Source organism: Quercus robur, chromosome 8 (assembly GCF_932294415.1).
Source record: "Quercus robur chromosome 8, dhQueRobu3.1, whole genome shotgun sequence".
NCBI lineage: Eukaryota > Viridiplantae > Streptophyta > Magnoliopsida > Fagales > Fagaceae > Quercus > Quercus robur.
Window position 1 is genome coordinate 1,291,675 of NC_065541.1, and position 17,111 is coordinate 1,308,785.

Sequence of the window (17,111 nt, forward strand, 5' to 3'; positions counted from 1 at the left end):
AAAAAAAAAAAAAAAAAAAAAAAAAAAAAAAAAACCTTAAAAATCTAAATCTAATATCCAAAACAGAGAAAAGGTATCTCAAAAATCTATAACAAATCAAAATTAAAATGATATTAAAGCTATAAAAAATAGAATTTGTAATAATCAATTACTCAAATAATTGGTAGATGAATTTAAATAAATATCCTAGTCAAGTTTGTTATGATATAAACTCATATTCTCACTTTCAAACCAACTAAATATAAACTCAAACTTGATTATCATATATTAAGGAAAGGTCTTAGTTTCTTTCAATTTTCAAAAAAATTTCTTTTTAATTTTTTTTCTTCATGTATAAAAAGTTAAAATGTATAGAGTAAATGGATAAAATTTAAAGAATCCTCAAACAATGTAACAATGGGGTTTTTGTAACTTTAAACTATCTTCGTGGCAGAAGTTTAAGTGGGCATTTTAATTTCCTACATGGCAAAACAAGCTTAATTTTAGGATTTAACTCTCTCAACTTCTGTTTTTATATATGGTATTAGATTAATCCAAACTAAATTAAACCAAATTCAAAAGAAAGAGGGGCAAAACACCAAAACATATTGACACAAAGCAAAACTGGTAGAAAGAATAAGAAATTCACTACAAAGTTGTCAAAAACAATAATAAATCCACCAAAATAAAAGAGGAAAATCAGAGAGAGAGTGAGAGTAATCACCTTTTTGTTGTAGGAAGAAAATGGAATGGATGAGAGAGAGGGGGAGTAAAAACCATTATGTTCCACCACACATAAAGGTTTTGAGCATACAAAAGGCCTAAAAAAACAATTAGCCAGTTACACAAATTGAGCTTTAAGCTCAAATCCTTCTTAATCAAGTTGGGATTTAAATCCATTAATTTAGCTATTTCAAGTCAGCATAGATGACCTGCAACCAAGTCGGGCTAAATGACCCACAAGCCCACAACCATACCAAGTTAAATGAGTCGTAAGTAACTAAAGCAAAACGCACCATTTGGAAATCAATACCCACGAATACAGCAAACTGATTTTCCTGTATCAAACTTTTCGAATCATGAACTAAGCTTATACAATTTTTATGGGATAACATAAGATTTGTTGTTTGGAAGGTATGATTTGAATCCTATTAGAGAAGAGAACTCATGGAAGTGCTGTGCCACATGTATGGGCTTTGTGCACTCTCAAGGGCCAAGTGGGCTCTTAAATAGGACTATAACCAAATAATTCTACTCCAAGCCTTATTTATGGGCTTGGTGCACTCTCAAGGGCCAAGTGGGCTTTTAAATAAGAGACCGGCAAAAATGGCCCATTATCATCAATTTTCAAAATAATTTGCCCAGAAACACTGTTTCCAAACTATATAGCAATATACCACTTTTTTAGGTACTCGAGCTTGGCAAGCTCGAGTACCATGTTTTTTTAAGAGCCCTATAGTGGCGTTTTTAAGCCCTATAGTGACGTTTTTGGGCCCTATAGCGGCGTTTTTAAGCCCCCATACCAGGTTAAGGGGCCCTATAGTGACGTTTTCGGGCCCTATAGCGGCGTTTTCCTGCAAATTTTTTTTTATAAGTCCCCATAACAGGTTCAAGGGGCCTATAGTGACGTTTTTGGGCCCTATAGCGGCGTTTTTCTGCAAAATTTTTTTATAAGTCCCCATAACAGGTTCAAGGGCCCTATAGTGGCGTTTTTTGGCCCGAAAACGTCACTATAGGGCTTAAAAACGCCACTATAGGTCTCCTTGAATATGGGGCGATAGTGGATTAAAAAAACATGGTACTCGAGCTTGCCAAACTCGAGTACCTAAAAAAGTGGTATATTGCTATATAGTTTGGAAACAGTATTTCTGGGCAAATTATTTTGAAAATTAATGGTAATGGGCCATTTTTGCCCTATATTCAAATAATTCTACTCCACCAGGGCCTCCACATCCAAGCCTTATTTATGTGTGGTGGAGTCTTAACCCCCACTCAATATTAAGTATTTACCATTGTTATAGCCAAATAATTAAATAAGGCTATATCACATGAGTGGGGGTTAATACCTAATATTGATGTAGAGTATAGCTAAATACTACAACTGTGGCTTGTGGGTATTTATCCCATATATTATTCTACTCAAACAGGGCCTTCAATTGGAACCATCAAACTACATGTTACATGGTTTCAACAATGTCATAAACCACCTGGCATCTATGATACATCAGGAATCCAAGTCATATGCTAGACTAAGTGAAATATAAGCAAGAAAAACCAGACTCTTTCGTTTAGAACTGACCTCCTGGAGAAACATCAACACTGCAATTGGGTTACAACCAGATTGGGTTTTGGATTGATGGGCTGAATTGGGTCCCAACCTAAGAAACACAGACACAAGTATGGGTATAGGTACGGGTACAGGTATAGGTATAAGTTTGGGTACAACACGACAATATAGTAATTTTTGAAAAAAAAAAAAATAGGACATGGGTATAACGAGATACATCTATTAAATAATTTTTATTTATATTTTCTATATATTACTAAGCATTTATTTTTTATATAATGTTAATATATATATATATATATATATATCAAACTAAGAGTAATAGATAAATAAAAAATAAAAAATAAAAACTATGACTATTAAATGATGTTTAGAAATTAGAATATAAACCAAGAATAAAAATATTTATTAATTTTTGAATGCACCACTTTTCAATGCAAGAATGCTCTCTTGGTTTTGTAGAAGGATATTAATTTGTATGAAAATCAGGTCTCTTACTTGTACTAGAAGTTTATTAGTCTAGCGTTTAGTCTACTATATATACTCATGTTATGGTTTATTGTAACACAAGTTTTGTACTACACTCTTATATAATAAAGATGTAATTCTTAAGGGTTTCTTCTGTAGACACAGACCGTAAGGATGAATCATGTAACTCTCATGTTCTTGTGTTCTTATTTTATATTTCTCTCTTCCACTTCTATTCAAGCATATTCAAAATGAAATATATAAATATATATATATATATTTATATATATATATATATATATATATATATCATAGCTAATATTTATCGGTTAAAACTCTGTTTTGATTGTATAAAGCATTAAAAACTCTGTTTTGTTAAGAGAGATAGGTTTGGAGTTAAATTACCTGTTCTTTCAAGAAGCTCCTCCTGATCACCAGGTGAAGAAAAGCTTCTTTGTAAGGGTGATTGCTGATCTTCTTCCCCACCTTCCATATTCTCCTTTGAAAATTTTCACGTTCTACTGCATTTTTAATGTCCCAATATCACAATGCATGCTCTTTAAATGTCTCATGTATTTTCAGATTTTTTTTTAATGGTTGATTTAAGCTGTCCTAATCTGAATTATTCTAAAAACACAACTAATTAAACGTCTAATTTCACAACTTTTTGAGCTGCGAAGCTAAGGGAGTGTTTAGTAAAGTAGTTTGAGAATTGTTGTTTAGAGTTTTTTGAAATACGTGTGAGTGAAAAAGTGTATAATATTGTTTAAAATGTGAAAATGTGAATTTGATCTCACTCATCAAACAAGCCCTAATTGAGGTGGTGAACCATTTTTATCCAAATAAGTCAAAAAGTTGATGTAAAACTGTAAAAGTTGCTGTAAAATTAGGGGTTTGGTAAATTTGTGCCCTAACAAATTTATTTTAAACTTTTTCAATTTTTAATAAACTTTTTTAAAAATTAGTTTAATATTGTATGCAGCAAATATTAGTAAAATTCAGAATATTCTCAAAAAAAAAAAAAAATATATATATATATATATATATAACAGTAGAAGAAAAGATGCCATAAAGTGATGTGACAGTGACACGATCAAAACTTACTGAGCATGGCAGCAGCAGCAGGTTATATAAAAACAAATAGAATAATAACATATATATATCGTAAAGGCAAATATTTTTTATTTTTGGCAAAAATGTTTAGTTATAAAGTTGGTTTTTTTATTTAATATTTTTTTATTAAAAGTAAATTTTGATAAGTCCCTTTATTAGATTACATCTTCTTTTTATATTTGTTATGCCTGCAAAATTTATGTAAAATTAAAAATCAATAACTATGACATCAATAAATAATATCCAATTAATACAAAATTTGGCATGTGTATTAAAAGTGTAAAGAACATGCAATTTAACTATTAGATTTTCAAAATATGTAGTAATATTTATTTTATAAAGTAAGTTTATAACTTTAGGTTACAATTAATTTTGTACCTAAATTTTTTCCTTTATTTTTTGTTTTTGTTATTTAAAAAATAATAATAATAATCTAACTTTATTTTTTTTTTGGAAAAAAAAAAGTTAGTTTTTTAACTTCTTGTTGGTTTTCTCCAGTTGGTGCTGCTATTTTGTAATCTGCACTGTGTATCTTGCCTTCTCCCTTGAAATGATATGGAAAAAAAAAATTGCTAGAAATTATGGAGTACCCAAACCGAGAATGGAATGCTTCTCTTCACATGATTAACCATGTTGTATTTTCTATACTGTTATTCCAACTAAAAGTCTTACTATAATTCGCTTGTCACCTTCTACCCCAATTTCTAAATAACAAAGAAATAATATACTAAACGTCTAAATGCTTTTCCTAATTCAGCCAAAAAAAAAATTGCTTATATAGATGGTGGAAAGCTTGGTGGAAATCAAAGATGATAGCTTAGAGGAAATTCTTGAAGAGGCTCCGAGGAAAAAGGGATTTTTTTTTTTTGGGGGGTGGGGTGGGGGGAGGGGAGGGGAGGGGAGAAACAAACACACATACATTCAAGAGAGAGTGAACAAGGTTATAACACAAAAATACACTACAAACTCCAAAGTAGAGCAATTGATTGAGGATACAAAAATAACGAGTTTGAGATTATTACAATTATGATGGAGGATTTAATTGAGATTAAATTTCATTAATTTTTCAATAGTAAACCATTTTAATTTTGTTTTCAATTCTTTTTTGATTGATGTTGCAAATCAATTAAAATCCAACGAGAAAAAATTATATGTTGTACTAAGGATACAAGTTTCTAAACTGAATCAAGTTATTGAAGTATTTTGTAGCATTTTAATACTATACAATTAAAATGAATAAATTAATATGACAACATAAATATAAAGATATGTGAATTAATATGAAAGATAAAAAGTTAGTCAAATGTTTAATCACACATTAAAAATGAAAGAAATTATTTTATTGTTTTTAAGTGTGGCAATTAATGGGCTGAAATATATTGGAGCAGATATTAGGTCAAATATATCTGCAGGGAAGGTAAAGGTAAAGGGAGGAGATGTCGCACCTCAGCCCAAATAGTGTTGTGTCATTTCTCTTAAATAAATATTATCCAAAATTATTTTTGTAAGGACTCAATTCGTAACGACCCCAAAATGATATTGTGTTTGTATGTTAAGGGCCCAAACAATATAATTTGTAGAGCATGGGCTGAAAGGCTAGGCCTTGGTTACCGGGCAGTGGTTAGTCATGGTGTTCATGGTGGACGCGCAGAGGTGAATTAAGCTTGTCCATGGATCTTGTCCATAAAACTTAATGTTCTTATTATTCCTTTCTCTTTCTCGCCTCCCCCCCCCCCCTTTTTGGCGTATGAATCCTTACATTATATAGCCCTTCTCAGTTGATCCTCACCTTCCATCTGTCAATTAAGCAGATACCTACTCGAGTGTCTGTCCCATCAGTCGTCTCCCCCCACTTTCTGTTAGTTGCAATAACTGAAGCCACATTGTTCAGGGGTCTTTTCCCATCAATGTGGCTAGGACGTTTGTTGGCGCATTCAATGCGGAGGTGACGTCTTCTCCTTGAACCAATCCCACACTGTACCCCCGTGCATGTCCCATTCTACTCGCCTTTTCTTCTGGGAGTGCTTTGGAGGCTGCCTTTGATGACATGTCGTTCTTCCCTTTTAGGCCTTGGGATGCCGAGGACATGGTCATCTTCGGTTGCATTCCTAGGCTATTTGGTATTTTAATACTCGTCCTCGGAAACTACTCTCCTCGACGCGGGCCTTGGGCCCTAATGGAAAGTGGGCCAGGACCACAAATTCTCTGGCCCCACAATAGCCCCTTAAAATCCTGCTGTCCGGATCCTTGGACGGAGAGGAGGGTTTTGGTGACATCAGGCCTTTGTCAAAGCTTGTCAATCCTTGTCATCTATCAGTTCCAAAGACTCTTTGTCTACTCGAGATACGTTCTTGGAGCCTTGGAAGGTGAAACGTGTCTTCAATAAATGCAGGCGGCTCTGTGCTTCCCACGATCAACGGCGCGATGGTGATCTAACGGTGGAGATTTCCTTACCTTTATGGGCGGGAAAATTCATGCAATTACTTTCGATGGGAGATATAAATAATTTTTGGAACTGGTTTGTCTCTTCACTTTTGCACTTAAGAGTTCTAGCGCACATATCCTGGGTTCAGCCAAACTTTCATCCAAATTCAAGTCTATCTCCAGCACAAAAAGCTTGTCCGAGGAACCTTTCCTCTTTTCTGTAAGTTCTCTGCCTTCACTAACTCGTGCTTTTTCTTTTCTAGGTTTATTTTTCTCTTGTTCCTCTCCTTCTCCCGTCATCCTCTGAGTTTGTTTAGTAGTTCCTAGATATGGTTAAATTAAAAAAATTGGTTAAGACCGAAGAGGCGATGGAAAAGTTCATCGCCGACTATAGGATTCCCCCCAACGTAAGTTTGAGGCACTGCAAGGTAGAGGAGTGGCATCTTCAGAGAAGGACGGGTGAGGTGGTAATTCCCATTCTCGCCTTCGTAGAGGGGGGTATGAGAATCCCAATGGGGCCGATAATGAGGAGTTACCTTAAGCATTTCCGATTAGCTCCCACTCAGTGCGCTGCCAATATGTTTAGGATTCTGGGTTGTGTGGATGCCTTAAACGAAAAAATGGAGCTAAGACTAACCCATCATGACGTAAATTGGTGCTACAATCTCCAAAATTTGAAAGGCAAATCCTACTACATGAAGACGAGAGACGATAGGGTTCGGCTAATCCAGTGCCTCCCCGACTCCAATAAGGGGTTGAACAAGGACTTTCTTATCGTATCTGGGGAATGGCATGATGGCCTTCCTTGCCCAATGGTGGAGGGAGAACCAGGTGGGGTATAGAGAGTAGGAGGGTGTCAATCCTTTACGCCGTTTTAATTTGGTGTGGTTCGGTTACTAACCATGTACATGCCTCTTTTTGCAGATCCAAACGCCTTTCACCAACACTTTCATCTGATTAACCGGGTTGATTTGGAGACTGTTCTTCAAGTGGAGGTTTTTGTAAATGATGAGAATGGTCAAGTCAGAACCGCTCACAAAATCTTAGGGTACAATCCCATCCAGAAATCATTTGCCGACCCAAAGCACGTGATCAGCGCTAACAATCCTTGGCTTCCGAAAATCACCGTAGTCGAACAAGGGTTTCTGATCTCCGAAGGATCTCCTGTCCCAGAGGGCATCCCATTGATGGACTCCTCCCCGTCCCATCAGGCAGTGGAGGACGAAGGTGATTTGGGTCTGTCCGAGGAGGGATTTGGGGCATTTGACCAAGCTGACCCATCCGAGGATCCTTCTGGTGATTTGGGTGACCCTAACTTGTCCGAAGCGGAACTGTTGTCAGTGGAAACATCCTCCATAGCCGAGATGGGTCTTAAGAGAAAGCCCCCAACCAGCTTATTCGACCTCATTGAGCGTCAGCCGGGGAAAGGTGCATAGGGAAAACCGCAATCCAGCGCTCCAACCCCCCCATCTCAGCCCCAACCCATCCAGACTAGGTCCTCGTCTACTAAGTCGCAGCCACAATCTCCCCGCCCCAAACTTCCTGCTCTTCCTCAATCAGCTCTGCCTCCTCGGCCGGAGCCCGCTAACTCAAAGAGAAAGAGGAGTCTCAAGGGTAAGGAACCCATGGATAGGGGAAAATCCCAATCCTCCCAAGAGAGGGACGAAACCCCGCGAGCTCAAAAACAGTTAAAGATTGGGCACCAAAGCCAGGGGAAATGGATCGAAACCCAATCCGCGCCAAGTGCTTGGCTTCCCGCCCCAATGCTCCACGGGGAGCCATTATTGGAAAACGCGTCCATGAGGAACCTTGGAGACGGCGAAGGCGGTTATGTGGCCGACGTGTTAGGGAGGACCATGCTGCTTCCTACTGATATGGAAAAGTTGATGAATATGAGGATGTAGGAGGTTTTCCTCAGCGTGAAGAGGTACCTGGGTATGGTAAGGCTCCTAAAATTTATAACTCCGTTGATTCTTGCTCCTAGATTCTCGTTCATAATGTGTTTGTTTCAATTGACAGGCTATCCAGGTTACCTATAGGATGGAGGAAGAAGTAAAGGGGCAGAGTAAGATCGCCGAGCTTGAGCGTAGTAAACGTATAGATGCTACGCGGACCCTCAAAACTTTCGAGACTGACCTCGCGAAGGTCAGGGAGGACTTAAAAGAGGCTACCCGAGTCAGGGATAGTGCCGCGGCAGGTTTGACTGGTGCCCAAAAACAGGCCGAGGAACAGACAAAGCGCCTACTCGCTGCCGAGGAGCAATTGCAGATTGCTAAGGAGCAGATTAGTGATTTAAAGAAGAAACTGATCGAGGCAGACAATGCTAAAGGCGTGGTGGAATTTGTCAAGGACGAAACCGTGAGGGCCAAGTAGGAGGCTGAGTTTGCCAGAACTGAGGCCGAAGCTGTTAGGGACAAGGCCGAGGAGGAGGGTTACGAGGCGAGGGTGGCTGAAACCCAGGCCTCCCTTAAAGCTCAAATCCCTGGAGTATGCAGGCTATACTGCTCCCAGGTTTGGGACGAGGCCCTCAAACGAGCTGGGGTGGAAGCTTCGTCTGACCTGTGGAAGGCGGAAAGCGTATTTTATCCTTCAGCCATCCGTGAGACCGCCTCTGCCAGCTCCGAGACCATGAGCGTTCCACAGGAGGTTGAGGCTGCTCAGTCAGAAGCTGCTCAGATCATCGTCACTCCTGGTAAGTCGACTGAGGGAGGAGAGCCTCATGATGCGATAGAAGCACCTGGAGGTCTGAATCCCGAGATGCCTAAAGAGGCTGCTGAGTCTACGGTCAGTGCTCAGATCTCTGGTGCCGAGGAGCCAGCCATATTTGTTCAGCCCCTATAGGCCATTCCCCTTACTGATGTCCCCAAGAGTACCGAAACTGATCCTGCTCAAGCTTCCCAAGAAGGGATGTCTCCCAGGGCCCCCAGGCTAGTCCTGCTCGACCTTCCCAGGATGTGGCCAAAACGAAATCGAAGAAGTAGAAGCCCCAGCCAACTTTTGTATTTGTTTCTAGTTTAACTGTTAACTAGTTTCCCTTTTGTTTTGAGGACTTTAGAGTTTGCTTGCAGTTGTACTCATTGACCACTTATATGAAATTCTTTTCTTCCTTTTTCCTTTAAATTACATGTTCGTTGCCCTTGCAGATATTTACTATTGTTGCGAATCTCATGGTTTTTGAACTAGTTATTTTAACATATATGAATGGCTGTGCATATGATTTATTTGGGATTACATCCCGAATTCTAACTTACCCATGCCCATGGGGCGCTGAACTTGCATCTGAACATACTTCTGGGGAGCCAAAGGTATCATCCGAGGTGCCGAGTGTGTTGTTAGGCCGAGCCTGGTACTCAGATTTTCTTTAAGTAGTTGGTTTCCCCATAGGTTTGAGTCCGAGGACCATGCAGTACCTTGGTTCTGTCCAAAACTTAGATTTTTCTTTAGGTAGTTGGTTTCCCCATAGGTTTGAATCCGAGGACCACGCAATACCTTGGTTTTGTCCAAAACTTAAAATTTTCTTTAGGTAGTTAGTTTCCCCATAGGTTTGAGTCCGAGGACCATGCAATACCTTGGTTCTGTCCAAAACTTAGAATTTTCTTTAAGTAGTTGGTTTCCCCATAAGTTTGAGTCCGAGGACCATGCAATACCTTGGTTTTGTCCAAAACTTAGAATTTTCTTTAAGTAGTTGGTTTCCCCATAGGTTTGAGTCCGAGGACCATGCAATACCTTGGTTCTGTCCAAAATTTAGAATTTTCTTTAAGTAGTTGATTTCCCCATAGGTTTGAGTCCGAAGACCATGCAATACCTTGGTTCTGTCCAAAACTTAGAATTTTCTTTAAGTTTGGGGGATTAGCCTCTCGGCCAAGGTGTGGGGCATTGACATGACGTTGGAAGCCCCTAGAATTGTTCGCGCCACTGGCGCTTCGAAGCGTAGCCCCTAGTGGAACTTTATATTAGGGCAAAAACAACGGGCTGCTGGAAGTGATGGAGGGGCTTTCGCAAGCCCTTGTTTGACAGGAGCTCGATCCACCGCCTGTGCCAATGCACAAGCCTTCCCTACAGACGGCGCCAATTGTAAGGACTCAATTCGTAACGACCCCAAATGGTATTGGGTTCGTACGTTAAGGGCCCAAATAATATAATTTGTAGAGTGTGGGCTGAAAGGCTAGGCCTTGGTCACCGGGCAGTGGTTAGTCATGGTGTTCATGGTGGACGCGCAGAGGTGAACTAAGCTTATCCATAGATCTTGTCCATGAAGCTTAATGTTCTTATTATTCCTCTCTTTTTCTTGCCCCCCCGCCCCCCTTTTTTGGCGCATGAATCCTTACATTATATAGTCCTTCTCAGTTAATCCTCACCTTCCATCTGTCGATCAGGCAGATACCTACTCGAGTGCCTGTCCCATCAGTCGCCTCCCCCCACTTTCTGTTAGTTGCAATAACCGAAGCCACACTGTTCAGGGGTTTTTTCCCATCAATGTGGCTAGGACGTTTGTTGGCGCATTCAATGCGGAAGTGACGTCTTCTCCTTGAACCAATCCCACACTGTACCCCTATGCGTGTCCCATTCTACTCGCCTTTTCTTCTGGGAGTGCTTTAGAGGCTGCCTTTGATGACGTGTCGTTCTTCCCTTTAGGCCTTGGGATGTCGAGAACATGGTCATCCTTGGCTGCATTCCTAGGCTATTTGGTATTTTAATACTTGTCCTCGGCAACTACTCTCCTCGGCGCGGGCCTTGGGCCCTAATGGAAAGTGGGCCAGGACCACAAATTCTCTGACCCCACAATTTTTTATTCAGTTTCTCTTGTATTATTTGATTTTCCTTGTGTTTACACCAACAAAAGAATTTGAAATATCTTTTTATTTGGAGAAGAAGATTTCAATTTCCAAATGAAAATTTAGGTCAAGTTTCATTCAAATGGAGGGTGTGATGTAGGAAAAAAAATATAGGAGTCTATTTTTATCATTTGTTAATCTTTTATATTTTCATCTAATTTTCATGATTTTAGATATAGGGTTCTTATTTCCTTAATTTGAACTATTTCTAGTACTTTAATAGTCGATAATGGTCTTTTATGGTAGGGAATTAATTAAAATTTCTTTTATATATTTTTTGTCCTTGTCAATCAAGTTTTATGGAGGTTTTTTCAATTGGCTTCCAAATCTATTAACATTTTTTTATTTAGAAATGGAGAATTTCATTAATAAAGATTTCAAATAGGTTTTTATTTTTCGTTTATTTTTGGTGGATTCCATATTATTCCTTGTTGTTTCAAATAACCTCTTATGTCTCTAAGTGTTTGTGTTTAGCTAAACCGAGATCTAGCCCTACTAAAACTTCATTATTATTAGAGGCTACGTTAGTGCCTTAGTGGTACTGTTCCTCAATGTTGTAGACTTGTAGGGTCTCTGGCTGCATTACAAGGTCCTAAAGTGTAGCTTGTCTACCTAATGGGATTGTCTAATATGTTAAGATTGAATGTAACTTGTTAGTATTTCATTAGGCCAAAAATGTTAGGACCACAACTTTTATTATAATTTGTCAACATGACTAGTAGTGAGTGGTGAAGTTATGGACTCACATAGATCCACTACTTTTACTCCACCATTCACAACTTATCACATGGGTAAGTTGTAGTAAAGTTATGGTTTTAGAATTATCCTTATTAGGCTGTCAATGGTTATTGTTGAACTTCAAGCCTCTAAAACAAAGTCCAAAACTTGAGAGAGAGAGAGAGAGGTTTGAAGGAAATATGAGGGAAAGGAAATAATAGGAGAGGAAGGAAAGTAAATCAAGTGTTTGGTTGAGATAAATAATGACAATGGAAAGTAAAAGGAAGGGATTTGTTTTCTGCCCTTGCCTAGCCATTACAAAACATGTGGCTTTGGGAAAAAGAGGATCATTTAAATCGAGTTAGAAATGGATTGGATCAATTGGGTTGTGGGTCGGGTTGACCTGTATTTGTCATATGAATTTTTTTTTTAAAAAGAAAAACATGTATTTATCACTTGGTAAGTCATGCAATAACTTACTTGGTATGAAATGCATTTTTCTAAGTTCACCACTCATATCAAGAAAGAACTTAGCTCGATAAATTGATACTTTTTTAATAATTACAAAATTATACAAATCCCAACATTTCTAACCAAAGTAAAATAATATAGACACAAAGAAGTCTAGTCTAGTCTACCTATTGATAATTTGATTAAAATAAACACATAAGTTTCACTTCTACGCAATATCAACATCCCAAAACTTAAAACAAAATTACAAATGCGCTATCGAACAGAAATTTTAAAAAGAATAAAAGCATACAAGAAATTTACAATCTTGAAAACAAATTTTATAATCTAATATCTTGAAAAATAATCTAATAGTTGTTACCTATCTAAAAATTTATAAATTAAGGTTACAAATGAAACAAACACTTTTAGAATCCAAAACCCAACAAAAACACCAATCAAAACCACAAAAGGACAAAAAGCAAATTACATCAAAATCCAAACTTTTTTCTCCCTAATATCCAAAACAAAGAAAAGGTATCTACAACATTTTTAACTAAACCAAAATCAAAATGATATTAAAGCTATAAGAAATAGAATTTGTAATAATTAATTACTCGATTAATTGGCAAATGAATTTAAATACATAACCAAGGGAGTGCGTTATGATATAAAGTCAAATTCTCACTTTTAAATCAACTAAATACTAACCCAAACTAGATTTATTATTATTAATCCAAACTAAATTAAACCAAATTCAAAAGAGGGGACAAACACACTAAAATGTATCCGCACAAAGCAAAAATGTTAGAAAGAATAAGTAATTCACCACAAAGGTGTCAAAAACAATAATAAATCCACCAAAATAAAAGTAGAAAATCGAATAGAAAGAGAGAGAGAGTAGTCACCTTTTTGTTGCAGGGAGAACATGAAATATATGAATGAGAGAGAGGCGCAAAGGAAATAATAGGAAATTTACAGAAAATTAGATGGGGAGAAAAAGAGAAAAGAGAAAGGGAGATGAAGAGTTTGGAACAATAATGTAAAGTGAAGAAGAATTATAGAGAAGAAAAAGAGTTAAAGAAATGGAGAAAGGTGAGAACAGTTATTGTATTAGTGATAACGCAATAGACTTTGACAGAAACCGAATATGCCCATTATAATAAACTTATAACGGGCCTACAAACATGCAAAAATCAAGACCATTTATTTTATTTTATTTAGTTTCATAACACGCGTTTTGCGCGTGTAATGTGATTTTTTTTTTTTAAGGTTTTATTTTATTTTATTTTTTTTAATAGGAAGTTGGGATATATATATATATATATATATTTTTTAGAACATGGGGTAGTTATTTATTTATTTATTTATTTATTTAATAGGAACATGGAGTAGTTTTGGTTGTATACATGGGGGTAGTTTTACAAACATGGACAATTTTTTTTTTAAATAATTTTTTTATCAATTTACGATTTTAACCTCATTTTTATGTTTTAAGAACAAGGATAAATTAATTAAATTAAGAGTATTTTTGAAATAAAAAAATATAATAATTAATTTTCTAAATTATTTTAATATATAGAAATTAAATGTAAATTGTAAAATACATCATTTAAGTTTTGGGGCTTTAGCTTTTACCTTTGAACTTTCAAATTTTAAATGGAAAGTATTTAGATAAGCTAGCCCAGTGTATTTCATTGGTCTAATGAAAAAAATGAAATGTCATCTTTATTATTTCATATAAATTAAACAAAATTTAAAATTTATGAAAAATAAAATTTGTGCTCTAAAATTTTAAAAATTACACAAACAAGGAAAAAAAAAATGCACATTGAATAATAATTAGACAAAGTTTAGACATAAAATTGGTTGTAATCTAAAACTACTCAATATCTTTTTTATTAAAGGTAAATTTTGACAAATTTACAGTTGGATTAAAATTTTCAAAAAATTAAAAATCAATAAATATGTCATTAATAAATTGTTTAACTAACAAGTTTTTATAATTTAAAATTATGACATCTATAATATTTGATTAACACAAAATTTAACATATTATTAAAAGTGAAGATATTTTTTAACAGTTAGATTTTTGAAATATGTAATAATATTAATGATATTGATTAAGGTTACACCCAAACTTTAAAATCTAAATAGACAAATAGAACAAAAAATTTGAAGAAGCAATCACACAGCCGATAAACAACTTAAAGAAAATCAAGCATACAGCCGATGAATAACCCGGAAAAATTAAACACAAACAATGAACAACCTAGAAAAATCAAACTTGGTTCTCGGATCCACAAATCCATTTGCTTTTCTTAGGAAACAAACACGAGAATCAAGCAGAAACCCAGAAAATTCATTAGCATCCTCAACAACCAAATTCTCCAACTTCATCAACAAACCCAAAAAAGGAGAGGGTTGGAAAGAATGAGATGAATCGTTGGTTGACCCAAATCGTTCTTTGGGTCTCTCTTTATCTGGGTTTTGTTTCCCATGACTCTATAAAGTAAATCAAACCCACCCAACCCAGATCAAAACAACACAATCCAAGCTTCATCTGCATTACTACAACACCACCAAACCAAACCCATCTCCGATATGAGAGCACACACTAGAACACCCAGTTGAAGAAATCACTGGGATCTTCGAAAAGAAAAACCCACTTCCATTCGGGTTTGACTCAATTTTGAGAGGGGCAGAAGTGCAAGTGTGAGAGAAAGTATAAAGTTTTTCAGTGTTTCGAAGTTTTTTTTTGGATTTGTAATGGTTTATATGTTTTTTTTTTTTTTTTTTGATAGAATGTAATTGTTTATTATGTGTTTTTTTAAAAAAATCTTTTTTCTATTTATGTAATTTAAAAAATTTTAGAGCATAATATTTTTCATAAACTTTAAATATTATTAAATTTTATTGGGCCAATGAAATACACGTTACTAGCTAATTTATCACTTAGCACGAACATATCAAATTTAATTATGTAAAATCTAAAATTTATAACTTTAAAATGTATAATTTTTTTTAAGATAATTTTCAACCTATAGATTCTACTCATGATAATAATGGTTTATCATCAAATTAAGACACCAATCGATTTTTAATATAAGCCAGGCTTGAACTCCAAATCTCTTAATCAACTATCAGAGATTTTATCAGTTGAGCTAACTAAAACTTATTAAAATATATACTTACTTAGGGTTAGGGGTGTGTTTGCAATTTACCATTTTATTAAAAAAAAATTGAATGAAGCTTCTATGAACCATATTTTATTATGATTGCTTGCTCAATGATAGTTACAAACAAACAGAAGCCATTTTTAAGTTAAAACCTGTCTAGAGACTCTGGACGGTGCAAAGTCATAGTCCATTATTGTATATTTTAATCATTTATATATTTAGTATTAATGAAAGGACAAGCAAAAAGAAAAAATTATGATTGCTTATATTCAATGATAATTTTAAACCAAAGAGTACAATTATTATGTGGAGGCGGAGGAATCTAGTCGTGGTTCATATGCTTGGAGGAGCATATTATATGGCCGTGACGTGATCAAACAGGGTGCTTGTTGGAGAATTGGTACAGGGCAGAAAGTTCAGATATGGCAACACACTTGGCTGCCATCAAAACCCCCTACCCGTGCCATATCACCTATTCTTGAGGGTTGGGAAGAGACCACAGTAGATGTCCTCATAAATGAAGAGAACCGGACCTGGAATGATGATCTAATAGCTGGTTTATTTGCACCTGAAGAAGCTGAACTCATAAAGAAAATTCCTCTCTCAAAACACCCAACAGAAGATAAGCTGTACTGGCCGTGGACCCAAAATGGCCAATATTCCTGCAAGTCTGGATACCGGTTTTTGAAGATAGAAGAAGAAGAGCCTAGACAAGAGGTAGAACAAAATGGTGAAAAGAATTTGTGGAGAAGTATATGGGGGTTGCGGGTTCCGAACAAAGTTAAGAATTTCTTGTGGCGTGTCTGTCGTGATGCCATTCCCACAAAATCAAACCTGAAGCGGAGACACATGCCAGTTGATCCTCTGTGTGAACGGTGCTGGAAGGAAGAAGAAACAACTCTCCATGCGCTGTGGTCATGCAGCGAACTCAGTTCGGTATGGTCTCCTTCTCAATGGAGTTCACGGCATATCTCAGGTGTGAGAAACTTCAAGGAGCTGCTGTCATGGATCCTCAACAATCAGAGCAACCCAGAGCTATTTGGGATGATAACATGGGGAATTTGGAATCAGCGAAATCAAGTTCGCAACCATCAACCTTGCTGCACTTTAGACCAGCTTGTACCGCAGGCAACAGGGAGACTTGATGAATTTTTGGCCGTGTTACCACCCGTTCCAACAGCAGAACCAAAACCACAGGCAGTATGGAAGCCCCCAGATGGAAGGATGGTCAAAATAAATTTTGACGGAGCAATATTCAAGACTGAAAACAGAAGCGGGATCGGTGTTGTAGTACGAGATCACACAGGTGCCGTCCTAGCGTCCATGGCTCAAAGCTTCTCCCCAGCACTCACACCAATGGAAATTGAAGCTGTTGCTGCATCACGGGCTCTGGAATTTGAACTGGAAATAGGCTTGGCTGAAGCTGTATTAGAAGGAGATTCAGAGCTAATTATGAATGCTTTGAAGTCAGGAAGTGGTACAATTGCTTTGATGCAACCACTAGTTCAGGATGCTTTTATTTATTCAGATTCTTACACTAAATTGCTATACTCTCACTGTAGAAGAGACGGCAATAAGTTGGCACATAGTCTAGCTAGATATTCGATTAATGTTTCCGACTATGTTGTATGTATGGAGGAAGTTCCATTGTCTTTATTT

At 36.6% G+C, this 17,111-nt stretch overlaps 1 pseudogene; it reads right to left on the minus strand.

The window, feature by feature from the left end:
• LOC126694125 (vacuolar cation/proton exchanger 2-like) overlaps positions 1-13,358 on the minus strand; it is a 30,795-nt pseudogene extending 17,437 nt beyond the window's left edge.
• Positions 13,359-17,111: the final 3,753 nt, after the last annotated feature.